We start from the raw sequence: 15,352 nt of genomic DNA, 5'->3' as shown, positions 1-15,352 counted from the left end.
GTTTGGGCACCCTGCAGAATTTATAGCATGCACTGCCCCCTTTGCAAAGCTGAGACCTGCCAGTGTCATGGATTGTTCTCAATCATCATCTAGGAAGACCAGGTCATGTCAATCTCAAAGGTTTTAAATGCCCAGACTCATCTGACCTTGCCCCAACAATCAGCACCATGGGTTCTTCTAAGCAATTGTCTAGAAAACTGAAACTGAAAATAGTTGAAGCTCACAAAGCTGGAGAAGGTTATAAGAAGATAGCAAAGCGTTTTCAGATGTCAATATCCTCTGTTCAGAATGTAATTAAGAAATGGCAGTCATCAGGAACAGTGGAAGTTAAAGCAAGATCTGGAAGACCAAGAAAAATATCAGACAGAACAGCTCGCAGGATTGTGAGAAAAACAATTCAAAACCCACGTTTGACTGCACGATCCCTCCAGAAAGATCTGGCAGACACTGGAGTTGTGGTACACTATTCCACTATAAAGAGATACTTGTACAAATATGGTCTTCATGGAAGAGTCATCAGGAGAAAACCTCTTCTACGTCCTCACCACAAAAATCATCGTTTGAACTTTGCAAATGAAGATATAGACAAGCCTGATGCATTTTGGAAACAAGTTCTGTGGACCGATGAGGTTACAATTGAACTTTTGGCCAGAATGAGCAAAGGTACATTTGGAGAAGGGGCACAGAATAAAATGAAAAGAACCTCTGTCCAACTGTTAAGCATGGGGTTGGATCAATCATGCTTTGGGGTTGTGTTGCAGCCAGTGGCACAGGGAACATCTCACGAGTAGAAGGAAAAATGGATTCAATAAAATTTCAGCAAATTTTGGATGGTAACTTGATGCCATCTGTGAAAAAGCTGAAGTTAAAGAGAGGATGGCTTCTACAAATGGATAATCATCCTAAACACACCTCGAAATCCACGGAGGACTACATCAAGAGGCGTAAACTGAAGGTTTTGCCATGGCCTTCACAATCTCCTGACCTCAACATAATTGAAAATCTATGGATAGACCTTAAAAGAGCAGTGCGTGACAGACAGCCCAGAAATCTCAAAGAACTGGAAGACTTTTGTAAGGAAGAATGGGCAAAGATACCTCAAACAAGAATTGAAAGACTCTTGGCTGGCTACAAAAAGCGTTTACAAGCTGTGATACTTGCAAAAGGGGGCAGTACAAGATATTAACTCTGCAGGGTGCCCAAACCTTTGCAGATGCCATTTTTTTGTTTTCTGTTATTTTGAAAGTGTAAATGATGGAAATAAAATCTAACTTTTGTTGACATATTATAAGAATGTCTAATCTGTAATTTGATGCCTTTTGGAGATTTTTCCATCTTTCCTTGGCTTCTTTATGCACATTAATACAAATTTTTAGCTGGGGTGCCCAAACTTTCGATCCCCACTGTATCTCTTATGTGCAATACCTCCCAATCAAAGTGAATCTAAAGCTGAATAAAAGCCCCTCAAATGCTGCAGGTGCTGAGAGCGAGCATTGTCACAGACTTCTATAGAGGTTTTAGAGATGGGTATAATTTTTGAAGTGAAGCAAAACAAAGCAAACACAACTGTGTGAACAAGACTGTAAGGTAACCATTTTATTTAGTGAACGGCATTCAGAATGCTTTAAAAAAACATGTAAAATGTCACATTTTGAAGCAAGTATATACGAGCCCTAAATACAAATGAGATAATGTAGAAATAGTATTACTGATGCTGAGGGTGTTTTTAACTACAGTATATTTACACTAGTAGAATCTATAAAATGCTGTTAGGAAAAACACTGATTTTTTTTTTCCACTGGTAAAATGCTATAGATGAAAGTCCTGAAGGACTTTGTGATGGTATATGGTGTGGATTGGTAAAGAAATACTAAGGTAGAAACGACTGCAGCTGATCAACATTCATTTTTTTCCAACCAAAATTACTTATGAAATCTGATTAGTTGTAATGAATGCTCTTTGCTCATAGTCATTGCACTAAAGAGCTTTAGGGGGATTTTCCATTTATGATGCCTACATTGAAGTATTACTAAACCAGGATCCTGAATTCACTATATCTGGTCTCCCACAGAACAGAGAACATGGAAATACTATTATTTTAGCAAATATCTGCTAAATACATTTTCTCATCAGCAGTATATAGCTGTCTTGTGACTTCTATCTGTGTCCAGCTGAGCACTGGTTAAAGCTTGCAGGAGGAGTTTTCATTCTGCTCTGACTGTCCTATGAGGCTGCATAACCCTGACTCTCTGTCTGGACAGCGCTTTTTAGCCCTGTTCTGATCACATGCACCCTCCCAAAGAAAAAAAAAACTCTCTAGCAATACACACTAAACTGAACATGTGCTCCTAGACTCCTAGAGCTTTGTACTATTAGCCTGATGAAGCGGGGACTGTGGAAGAAGGAGAATACAGGATAAAACATCCTTTTTACACAGTGTGGAGGATTAACCCCTTAGGTTCCACCGTGAGTATAACAAGCATGCTTTAGTGCATATACAGACTGATTCTACTGACGTAGGTTTAGTAACACTTTAATTATGAACAATAACAATCAGGGTCCTTTTGGGTAGGTAAGTTGTGACCCTTCAAATATAATTATTTGCTTCTCCTCCCCCTTCAGTAAAATAGAAACAGGTAAAATGGAACAAAACCCATTGATTTATCTGTTTACCAAAATAGTTACATTCAAGGTATTCCATGAATGATAACTGTCACAGTTGCTTGTGCTCTAAACTGAACTGTCAAGCCATCAACTGATTTACAAATCTCTGTACATGACTATGGTATTGCATATGTGAGATTACCCTTGCGGAATACCATGAATAAATATTGTTTAAGTATAAATAATCAGATAACATACACATCTTGGAGTTGAATGGCCATAGCTGCCATTTTCTATAACACTGCCTAGGTATGTTGAAATAAGAACTAGAATTTTGATCTAAGGTCTTTGAAGGCAAGGGAAAACACTAAACACTGCAACCATATATTTGACTCTATGTGCACCACAAATACATTAACACCCAGCCCCACTGCAACTATAGAAATAATAGACTCAATACAAAGTCAAAGCCATGAATAGCCAATACAATATTCAGGGCAGCTTAGTTAGAAACTCTTCTGAGTCTAACCTCAGACTGATATTGACTTTCCATTGTCCCTGCTAATGATCTCTGAGGACCCCAGTCCATCAACGTGGACCCAAATTTTGGAAAGAGACCTTATGCCTGCCCATATCCTGTAAGCTGTAACCTCTTGAGTACCCAAACCTCCCACTACAAAGGCCAGTTATGTAGGCCTTGCTCTCATGTTTCCTGGTTTTTGTTCCAGACTTTTTTTTTCATTCTGTTGTTAGGACTTGAAAGCGAAACTATAATACTTTTGGGTCTATTTAAAGTGAGCATAAAGGGTAATTTAAAAAAAATTGCAAACATGTTATACTTACCTGCTCTGTGCAATGGTTTTGCATAGAGCAGCCCTGATCCTCCGCTTCTAGGGTCACCTGCCATTGCTACTGGCTCCTCTTCTTCTTAGTGTGCCACCATAGGAAGCCACTTCCTACCATGGTACACCTGCGGACTCAATCCTGAGCCACGCTGCCTGTATATACTGTATATATCTATATACGCAGGCAACGTGGCTCAGGATTTTCTCCCCCCACTCGCTGTCACAATTTAAAAAAATACACAGCCGTGTGGGGTTCCACCCACCCGGCCGTGGCATTCATTCACAGCATTCTGTGAATGTGAAAACTACAAATACCAACAGTCTTTGCAGCTGTTGGCTCTGTAGTAAGTTCCCGATGCTTCCTGTCAGTGTGTAACTGCCTGTGTGTACTATATGAGGTACAAGCAGGCAGCTTACACAGCCTGCAAGAGTCCAGCATTGCAACCACAATCTACTGATCGAGGATGCAATACTTTACAGGCTCCTAGTAAAAATAATAATAAATGCACATTTTTTTTACCTGCAAGATGTACATTTACTTTTTGTTCTTCCAAAGGTGAACTTATTCTTTAAGGTAAAAAAACCCCTTCTGGCTTTAGAACTTCTTTAATTTTAAAAGTGAATGAAGGTGGAATTATACACTTCTATCCTTTACAGCCAAGGAAGTGGCCATCGTAGCCTTTGTTTGCTGCGAAAAAATAAAAACCTCTTGCAATCTATCCCAAACGTAAAAAAAAATTGATTTGAGTTAGACTTTAAATTACTGTAGATGTATGGTATCAGGGTTAGACAGTGCAATAAATAATGCTCTATTGTTGCAACATTATCAGATATTAATTGGTGTTTTTCCATGCTGGCCAATGTCACTGAAACAGAAAGTTATAGGAAAACCAAATTTTAGGGGTAGGGTCTGCCATAAATTTTGCCTCCAATTCTGTCAAGCTATCTGTCGCCTGCTGAAACACAGCTCTAGAGGACCTCATTAATCATGTTATCCTTTCTGTCAAAATAAGGCGGGTATGTTTTTTAAACATTTCCCATACCATTAAGAGATTGGCAGAGTCAGTATTATTATGAAAGAAAAATTGCCATTCTCTAGATAAGTCGTCTGCTTCCTTTAAGGCTGTCAGCCAAAAGAGGTGAAAGCACCAAGTGGGTGTAGGAGAGAGTAGCACCACGTCCAGTTTCACCCAGTAAGATGAGTGGTCAGAGAGATGGTGGGGGCCAAATTCAGCAGCAACTAGTCTAGGAGTCAGTGTTTTGGAGAGTAAAATAAGATCTATTTGGGACATAGTATTATGCATTGTCGAAAACAGGAAAACACCTGTAAGTTGGGGTAAATATCATCAGGATTCTATTAAAGCAAACTCCATCAGTTGGGGGCAGAATATGGTCTCTTTAGTGATTTGTGAGGAGAAACATGTGGGGCCAATCAATGCTGGGATTTAGGACAGTATTAAAGTCTCTCATCCACACTACTTGCACCGACAGATGCCTAGACATATATGAGAAGCCCTCACTGATCACTGCAGAGTTATAAGGAGGCGGCACATAAAATGCTAGCAGCAATAATGGTTGTCCATATACATGTACATGTAAAAACACAGATCTGCCCTGGGCATTTGTCTCCACCGATTTTAAACTGGACTGTTTTGGCTATTAACACAGATACCCCACAGGAGTAGGACGTGTGAGTAGCATAGAATGTCCAGCCAACCTAGGGCCTTTTTAATGCTCGAATTAAATGATCAACTGCATGTGTTTCCACCTGTACAATAATATCTGTCTTTTGATCTTTAAGGAATTGAAAAACAGCAGTATATTTATTTTTTTCCCTGAGGCCTCAGTCATTCCAAAGCAAACATTTTAAGGGGACCATGGGTGGCTTAAAAAATTATGGCTTAACAGTGTGTGGTTAGAAATCCCCGGGGCAGAGGCATGTACCAACCACTTGTGAATACAGATCAGCATATACAGTCAGGTCCATAAATATTGGGACATCGACACAATTCTAACATTTTTGGCTCTATACACCACCACAATGGATTTGAAATGAAACGAACAAGATATGCTTTAACTGCAGACTGTCAGCTTTAATTTGAGGGTATTTACATCCAAATCAGGTGAATGGTTTAGGAATTACAACAGTTTGCATGTGTGCCTCCCACTTCTTAAGGGACCAAAAGTAATGGGACAGAATAATAATCATAAATCAAACTTTCACTTTTTAATACTTGGTTACAAATCCTTTGCAGTCAATTACAGCCTGAAGTCTGGAACGCATAGACATCACCAGACGCTGGGTTTCATCCCTGGTGAGGCTCTGCCAGGCCTCTACTGCAACTGTCTTCAGTTCCTGCTTGTTCTTGGGGCATTTTCCCTTCAGTTTTGTCTTCAGCAAGTGAAATGCATGCTCAATCGGATTCAGGTCAGGTGATTGACTTGGCCATTGCATAACATTCCACTTCTTTCCCTTAAAAAACTCTTTGGTTGCTTTTGCAGTATGCTTTGGGTCATTGTCCATCTGCACTGTGAAGCGGCGTCCAATGAGTTGTGAAGCATTTGGCTGAATATGAGCAGATAATATTGCCCGAAACACTTCAGAATTCATCCTGCTGCTTTTGTCAGCAGTCACATCATCAATAAATACAAGAAAACCAGTTCCATTGGCAGCCATACATGCTCACGCCATGACACTACCACCACCATGCTTCACTGATGAGGTGGTATGGTTAGGATCATGAGCAGTTCCTTTCCTTCTCCATACTCTTCTCTTCCCATCACTCTGGTACAAGTTGATCTTGGTCTCATCTGTCCATAGGATGTTGTTCCAGAACTGTGAAGGCTTTTTTAGATGTGGTTTGGCAAACTCTAATCTGGCCTTCCTGTTTTTGAGGCTCACCAATGGTTTCCATCTTGTGGTGAACCCTCTGTATTCACTCTGGTGAAGTCTTCTCTTGATTGTTGACTTTGACACACATACACCTACCTCCCGGAGAGTGTTCTTGATCTGGCCAACGGTTGTGAAGGGTGTTTTCTTCACCAGGGAAAGAATTCTTCGGTCATCCACCACAGTTGTTTTCCGTGGTCTTCCGCGTCTTTTGGTGTTGCTGAGCTCACCGGTGCGTTCCTTCTTTTTAAGAATGTTCCAAACAGTTGTTTTGGCCACACCTAATGTTTTTGCTATCTCTCTGATGGGTTGGTTTTGTTTTTTCAGCCTAATGATGGCTTGCTTCACTGATAGTGACAGCTCTTTGGATCTCATCTTGAGAGTTGACCGCAACAGATTCCAAATGCAAATAGCACACTTGAAATGAACTCTGGACCTTTTATCTGCTCATTGTAATTGGGATAATGAGGGAATAACACACACCTGGCCATGGAACAGATGAGAAGACAATTGTCCCATTACTTTTGGTCCCTTAAGAAGTGGGAGGCACATATGCAAACTGTTGTATTTCCTACACCGTTCATCTGATTTGGATGTAAATACCCTCAAATTAAAGCTGCCAGTCTGCAGTTAAAACACATCTTGTTCGTTTCATTTCAAATCCATTGTGGTGGTGTATAGAGCCAAAAATGTTAGAAGTGTGTCGATGTCCCAATATTTATGGACCTGACTGTACATCAATGTTACAAGGAGGTTGACAATATGTGAGGTATTCCGTGAGTAAAATCCAGCAACGGGTACTTTTGCTCCAAAGGGGTGCTGCTCCTTTTGCCAGCAATGCATAGGCTATAACACTGAAGAGCAAAAATACACCTCAAAATGTGAACACAGAATGTAGAGTAAACTGAGTGTTACGCTCCATGCTACTTCAATCAATGGCAATGGGCAGAATTCATTAAACGGTATCCTACCGCATCCGAGTATGTGGTAGGATACCGCACAGCATTTACAAAAAACCCAAACGTTTGAATTCACTAAAAAACGGTACTAAAATACCACATGAGTTATTTTATCAAGTCATGCGGTATTTTAGTAGTGAAAACCATGCATTAATGTTGTAAAAGAAAGAATTGCTGGCAATTAAAAAATTATTAAAAGAATGGCAGGGGTCCCCCCCCCCATCCATACAAAGCCCTTTAGGTCTGGTATGGATAGAGGGGAACCCTCACACCAAAAAAAAAAATGGCGTGGGGGTCCCCCCAAAAATCCATACCAAACCCTTATCTGAACATGCAGCCCAGCAGGTCAGGAAACCAGGCCACACCAGGCCACATGTCCTCAATATGGTTGGGTGCTTTGGGGCAGGGGAGCTCCCCCCCAAAGCATCTTGCCCCCGTGTTGATGGGGACAAGGGCCTCTTCCCCACAACCCTGACCGGTGGTTGTGGGGGTCTGCAGGCGGGGGGCTTATCGGAATCTGGAAGCCCCCTTTAACAAGAGGCCCTCAGATCCCGCCCCCCCTTGTGAATGAGTATGGGGTACTTGGTACCGCTACCCATTCATAAAAAAAACCTGTTGTGTGAAAAAAGACAGGAGCCAGGCTTTGACAAGTCTTTTATTAAAAGAAGGAAAATAAAAGAATATCCCCCAAAGTAGATTCAACATCAATAACGATGCCCGCTACCACCGCCGCTACCCAGAAAAAAGAAAAAAAAAAGGCTTCACTCCTGACGCTGGCTCACGGCCTTCTGACTGCTCCGCTGGCTTGACAGTTCTTAAATATGTAAAGAGTGGGGCCACCCAGTGACATAATCCATGTGACCCCACCCCCGTGTGACATCAATGACCAGGGCATGCTGGGTCAATGATGTCACATGGGGCGGGGTCAAACAAACTGACAACAAGAGGGTGGTCCATATACGTCACACCAAATATTTAACAATTTGTGGGTCATAAGTATTGTTGAATACAACTGTAACAGCAAGTAGAAAACGAAAAGGAAGTAAAGGAAAAAGGGATGAAAGCCTCCACCATCAGGAGGCATAAAGATATGATAGTGAAGGATAAAGGGTAAGTAGAGCAAAGAAGAGGGAGGAAGGAGACATCGAGGCCAGGAATGAGGAGTGCCAAAACCTAAAAGGAGGCATGAGTAGACACGGACATTGAAGGATGGACATACAAGATCCACGGTGACCATACTGCAAGAAATTCTTTATTGTTATAACTAGAGATGAGCGAATTATTCAAAAATTAGATTCGGCTGATTCGCCGAATTTGAGGAAGAAATTCGATTCGATGCGAATTTATTCGCTGCGAATTTAACTTATAAAAAGGGTTTCTAGGCTTCAGAGAGCCTTTATATTAGTGCAGAACACTGTACCTTTAATTTAAATGCCCTTGGAGATGAGGAAGGAGAAGGAGAAGGAGAAGGATGAGAAGAAGGAGAAGGATGAGAAGAAGGAGAAGGATGAGAAGAAGGAGAAGGAGAAGGATGAGAAGAAGGAGAAGGATGAGAAGAAGGAGAAGGAGAAGGATGAGAAGAAGGAGAAGGAGAAGGATGAGAAGAAGGAGAAGGATGAGAAGAAGGAGAAGGATGAGAAGAAGGAGAAGGATGAGAAGAAGGAGAAGGAGAAAGATGAGAAGAAGGAGAAGGATGAGAAGAAGGAGAAGGATGAGAAGAAGGATGAGAAGAAGGAGAAGGATGAGAAGAAGGAGAAGGATGAGAAGAAGAAGGATGAGAAGAAGAAGAAGGATGAGAAGAAGGAGAAGGATGAGAAGAAGAAGAAGGATGAGAAGAAGAAGAAGGATGAGAAGAAGAAGGATGAGAAGAAGAAGAAGGATGAGAAGAAGAAGAAGGATGAGAAGAAGGAGAAGGATGAGAAGAAGAAGAAGGATGAGAAGAAGAAGAAGGATGAGAAGAAGGAGAATTCCAAGCCGGAAAAAAGTGTATCTGCAGAGCTCCGCTATTTCTTAGCGGAGCTCTGCAGATACACTTAGCGGAGCTCTGCAGATACACTTTTTGCCGGCTTGGAATTCTTCTTATTTTCATCCTACTTCTTCTTCTTCTTCTTCATCCTCATCCTCAGAAGAAGAAGAGGATGAGGATGAAGAAGAAGAAGAAGAAGTAGGATGAAAATAAGAAGAATTCCAAGCCGGCAAAAAGTGTATCTGCAGAGCTCCTCTATTTCTGACAGATACACTTTTTGCCGGCTTGGAATTCTTCTTATTTTCATCCTACTTCTTCTTCTTCTTCTTCATCCTCATCCTCTTCTTCTTCTTATGAGGATGAGGATGAAGAAGAAGTAGGATGAAAATAAGAAGAATTCCAAGCCGGCAAAAAGTGTATCTGCAGAGCTCCGCTATTTCTGACAGTTCTCTGACATTCACTCCATACAGCGGTTGAAACATTGTATCTATTTGTTTCCATAAATGGAAACAAATAGATACAATGTTTCAACCGCTGTATGGAGTGAATGTCAGAGAACTGTCAGAAATAGCGGAGCTCTGCAGATACACTTAGCGGAGCACTGCAGATACACTTTTTGCCGGCTTGGAATTCTTCTTATTTTCATCCTACTTCTTCTTCTTCTTCATCCTCATCCTCAGAAGAAGAAGAAGAGGATGAGGATGAAGAAGAAGAAGAAGAAGTAGGATGAAAATAAGAAGAATTCCAAGCCGGCAAAAAGTGTATCTGCAGAGCTCCTCTATTTCTGACAGATACACTTTTTGCCGGCTTGGAATTCTTCTTATTTTCATCCTACTTCTTCTTCTTCTTCATCCTCATCCTCTTCTTCTGAGGATGAGGATGAAGAAGAAGAAGAAGAAGAAGTAGGATGAAAATAAGAAGAATTCCAAGCCGGCAAAAAGTGTATCTGCAGAGCTCCGCTAAGTGTATAGCGGAGCTCTGCAGATACACTTTTTGCCGGCTTGGAATTCTTCTTATTTTCATCCTACTTCTTCTTCTTCATCCTCATCCTCAGAAGAAGAAGAAGAGGATGAGGATGAGGATGAAGAAGAAGAAGAAGAAGAAGTAGGATGAAAATAAGAAGAATTCCAAGCCGGCAAAAAGTGTATCTGTCAGAAATAGAGGAGCTCTGCAGATACACTTTTTGCCGGCTTGGAATTCTTCTTATTTTCATCATACTTCTACTTCTTCTTCTTCTTCTTCATCCTCATCCTCTTCTTCTTCTTCTGAGGATGAGGATGAAGAAGAAGAAGAAATAGGATGAAAATAAGAAGAATTCCAAGCCGGCAAAAAGTGTATCTGCAGAGCTCCGCTAAGTGTATCTGCAGAGCTCCGCTATTTCTGACAGTTCTCTGACATTCACTCCATACAGCGGTTGAAACATTGTATCTATTTGTTTCCATAAATGGAAACAAATAGATACAATGTTTCAACCGCTGTATGGAGTGAATGTCAGAGAACTGTCAGAAATAGAGGAGCTCTGCAGATACACTTAGCGGAGCTCTGCAGATACACTTTTTGCCGGCTTGGAATTCTTCTTATTTTCATCCTACTTCTTCTTCTTCTTCTTCTTTATCCTCATCCTCATCCTCAGAAGAAGAAGAAGAATGAAAAGAAGAAGAAGAAGAATGAAAAGACGAATGAAAAGAAGAAGAATGAAAAGAAGAAGAAGAAGAATGAAAAGAAGAATGAGAAGAATGAAAAGATTCTTCTTCTTCTTCTTTTCATTCTTCTTTTCATTCTTCTTCTTCTTTTCATTCTTCTTCTTCTTCTTTTCATTCTTCTTTTCATTCTTCTCATTCTTCTTTTCATTCTTCTCATTCTTCTTCTCATTCTTCTTTTCATTCTTCTTCTCATTCTTCTTTTCATTCTTCTTCTTCTTTTCATTCTTCTTTTCATTCTTCTTTTCATTCTTCTTTTCATTCTTCTTCTCATTCTTCTTTTCATTCTTCTTTTCATTCTTCTTCTTCTTCTTTTCATTCTTCTTCTTCTTCTTTTCATTCTTCTTTTCATTCTTCTCATTCTTCTTTTCATTCTTCTCATTCTTCTTTTCATTCTTCTTCTCATTCTTCTTTTCATTCTTCTTCTTCTTTTCATTCTTCTTTTCATTCTTCTCATTCTTCTTTTCATTCTTTTTCTCATTCTTCTTTTCATTCTTCTTCTTCTTTTCATTCTTCTTTTCATTCTTCTTTTCATGAAGAAGAAAAGAAGAATGAGAAGAATGAAAAGAAGAATGAAAAGAAGAAGAATGAAAAGAAGAATGAGAAGAAGAATGAAAAGAAGAATGAAAAGAAGAATGAGAAGAATTAAAAGAAGAATGAGAAGAATGAAAAGAAGAAGAAGAAGAATGAAAAGAAGAAGAAGAATGAAAAGAAGAAGAAGAAGAATGAAAAGAAGAATGAAAAGAAGAAGAAGAATGAAAAGAAGAAGAAGAAGAATGAAAAGAAGAATGAAAAGAAGAAGAAGAATGAAAAGAAGAAGAAGAATGAAAAGAAGAAGAAGAAGAATGAAAAGAAGAAGAAGAATGAAAAGAAGAAGAATGAAAAGAAGAAGAAGAAGAAGAATGAAAAGAAGAAGAAGAAGAATGAAAAGAAGAATGAGAAGAATGAAAAGAAGAAGAAGAATGAAAAGAAGAATGAAAAGAAGAAGAAGAATGAAAAGAAGAAGAAGCAGAATGAAAAGAAGAATGAAAAGAAGAAGAAGAAGAATGAAAAGAAGAATGAGAAGAATGAAAAGATTCTTCTTCTTCTTCTTTTCATTCTTCTTTTCATTCTTCTTCTTCTTTTCATTCTTCTTCTTCTTCTTTTCATTCTTCTTTTCATTCTTCTTTTCATTCTTCTCATTCTTCTTTTTATTCTTCTTCTCATTCTTCTTTTCATTCTTCTTCTTCTTTTCATTCTTCTTTTCATTCTTCTCATTCTTCTTTTCATTCTTCTTCTCATTCTTCTTTTCATTCTTCTTCTTCTTTTCATTCTTCTTTTCATTCTTCTCATTCTTCTTTTCATTCTTCTTTTCATTCTTCTTCTCATTCTTCTTTTCATTCTTCTTTTCATTCTTCTTCTTCTTCTTTTCATTCTTCTTCTTCTTCTTTTCATTCTTCTTCTTCTTCTTTTCATTCTTCTTTTCATTCTTCTCATTCTTCTTTTCATTCTTTTCATTCTTCTTCTCATTCTTCTTCTCATTCTTCTTTTCATTCTTCTTCTTCTTTTCATTCTTCTTTTCATTCTTCTCATTCTTCTTTTCATTCTTCTTCTCATTCTTCTTTTCATTCTTCTTCTTTTCATTCTTCTTTTCATTCTTCTTTTCATGAAGAAGAAAAGAAGAATGAGAAGAATGAAAAGAAGAATGAAAAGAAGAAGAATGAAAAGAAGAATGAGAAGAAGAATGAAAAGAAGAATGAAAAGAAGAATGAGAAGAATTAAAAGAAGAATGAGAAGAATGAAAAGAAGAAGAAGAATGAAAAGAAGAAGAAGAATGAAAAGAAGAAGAAGAAGAATGAAAAGAAGAATGAAAAGAAGAAGAAGAATGAAAAGAAGAAGAAGAAGAATGAAAAGAAGAATGAAAAGAAGAAGAAGAATGAAAAGAAGAAGAAGAATGAAAAGAAGAATGAAAAGAAGAAGAAGAAGAATGAAAAGAAGAAGAAGAATGAAAAGAAGAAGAATGAAAAGAAGAATGAAAAGAAGAAGAAGAAGAATGAAAAGAAGAATGAGAAGAATGAAAAGAAGAAGAAGAATGAAAAGAAGAATGAAAAGAAGAAGAATGAAAAGAAGAAGAAGCAGAATGAAAAGAAGAATGAAAAGAAGAAGAAGAAGAATGAAAAGAAGAATGAGAAGAATGAAAAGATTCTTCTTCTTCTTCTTCTTTTCATTCTTCTTTTCATTCTTCTTCTTCTTTTCATTCTTCTTCTTCTTCTTTTCATTCTTCTTTTCATTCTTCTCATTCTTCTTTTCATTCTTCTCATTCTTCTTTTTATTCTTCTTCTCATTCTTCTTTTCATTCTTCTTCTTCTTTTCATTCTTCTTTTCATTCTTCTCATTCTTCTTTTCATTCTTCTTTTCATTCTTCTTTTCATTCTTCTTCTTTTCATTCTTCTTCTTCTTCCTTTCATTCTTCTTTTCATTCTTCTCATTCTTCTTTTCATTCTTCTCATTCTTCTCATTCTTCTTCTCATTCTTCTTTTCATTCTTCTTCTCATTCTTCTTTTCATTCTTCTTCTTCTTTTCATTCTTCTTTTCATTCTTCTCATTCTTCTTTTCATTCTTCTTCTCATTCTTCTTTTCATGAAGAAGAAAAGAAGAATGAGAATGCCGGCTTGGAATTCTTCTTATTTTCATCCTACTTCTTCTTCTTCTTCATCCTCATCCTCATCCTCAGAAGAAGAAGAAGAATGAAAAGAAGAAGAAGAAGAATGAAAAGACGAATGAAAAGAAGAAGAAGAAGAATGAAAAGAAGAATGAGAAGAATGAAAAGATTCTTCTTCTTCTTCTTCTTTTCATTCTTCTTTTCATTCTTCTTCTTCTTTTCATTCTTCTTCTTCTTCTTTTCATTCTTCTTTTCATTCTTCTCATTCTTCTTTTCATTCTTCTCATTCTTCTTTTCATTCTTCTTCTCATTCTTCTTTTCATTCTTCTTCTTCTTTTCATTCTTCTCATTCTTCTTTTCATTCTTCTATTCATTCTTCTTCTCAATTCTTCTTTTCATTCTTCTTCTTCTTCTTTTCATTCTTCTTCTTCTTTTCATTCTTCTTCTTCTACTTTTCATTCTTCTTTTCATTCTTCTCATTCTTCTTTTCATTCTTCTCATTCTTCTTTTCATTCTTCTTCTCATTCTTCTTTTCATTCTTCTTCTTCTTTTCATACTTCTCATTCTTCTTTTCATTCTTCTTCTCATTCTTCTTCTTTTCATTCTTCTTTTCATTCTTCTTTTCATGAAGAAGAAAAGAAGAATGAGAAGAATGAAAAGAAGAATGAAAAGAAGAAGAATGAAAAGAAGAATGAGAAGAAGAATGAAAAGAAGAATGAAAAGAAGAATGAGAAGAATGAAAAGAAGAAGAAGAATGAAAAGAAGAAGAAGAATGAAAAGAAGAATGAAAAGAATAAGAAGAAGAATGAAAAGAAGAAGAATGAAAAGAAGAAGAAGAAGAATGAAAAGAAGAAGAAGAATGAAAAGAAGAATGAGAAGAATGAAAAGAAGAAGAAGAATGAAAAGAAGAAGAATGAAAAGAAGAAGAATGAAAAGAAGAATGAAAAGAAGAAGAAGAATGAAAAGAAGAAGAATGAAAAGAAGAATGAGAAGAATGAAAAGATTCTTCTTCTATTCATTCTTCTTTTCATTCTTCTTCTTCTTTTCATTCTTCTTCTTTTCATTCTTCTCATTCTTCTTTTCATTCTTCTCATTCTTCTTCTCATTCTTCTTTTCATTCTTCTTCTCATTCTTCTTTTCATTCTTCTTCTTCTTTTCATTCTTCTCATTCTTCTTTTCATTCTTCTTCTCATTCTTCTTTTCATTCTTCTTCTTTTCATTCTTCTTCTTCTTTTCATTCTTCTTTTCATTCTTCTCATTCTTCTTTTCATTCTTCTCATTCTTCTTCTCATTCTTCTTTTCATTCTTCTTCTCATTCTTCTTTTCATTCTTCTTCTTCTTTTCATTCTTCTCATTCTTCTTTTCATTCTTCTTCTCATTCTTCTTTTCATGAAGAAGAAAAGAAGAATGAGAAGAATGAAAAGAAGAATGAAAAGAAGAAGAAGAAGAAGAAGAATGAAAAGAAGAATGAGAAGAAGAATGAAAAGAAGAATGAAAAGAAGAATGAGAAGAATGAAAAGAAGAAGGAAAAGAAGAATGAAAAGAAGAAGAAGAAGAATGAAAAGAAGAAGAAGAATGAAAAGAAGAATGAAAAGAAGAAGAATGAAAAGAAGAAGAAGAATGAAAAGAAGAATAAAAAGAAGAAGAATGAAAAGAAGAAGAAGAAGAATGAAAAGAAAAAGAAGAGGAATGAAAAGAAGAAGAAGAAGAATGAAAAGAAAAAGAAGAATGAAAAGAAGAATGAAAA

The 15,352-nt window shown here is 37.3% G+C and overlaps 1 protein-coding gene across 1 annotated transcript in view; it reads right to left on the bottom strand.

Annotated features, from left to right (window-relative positions):
* The window catches only part of ADGB (androglobin), a 387,180-nt gene that overhangs the window by 87,292 nt on the left and 284,536 nt on the right, over positions 1-15,352 (bottom strand). The gene's annotated exons all lie outside the window — the stretch shown is intronic.

Source organism: Staurois parvus, unplaced genomic scaffold (assembly GCF_062004578.1).
Source record: "Staurois parvus isolate SC_StPar_1 unplaced genomic scaffold, SC_StPar_1.0 ptg000657l, whole genome shotgun sequence".
NCBI lineage: Eukaryota > Metazoa > Chordata > Amphibia > Anura > Ranidae > Staurois > Staurois parvus.
Note: the sequence above shows the minus strand (reverse complement) of the source record. Positions and strands in the feature narration are given on the sequence as shown.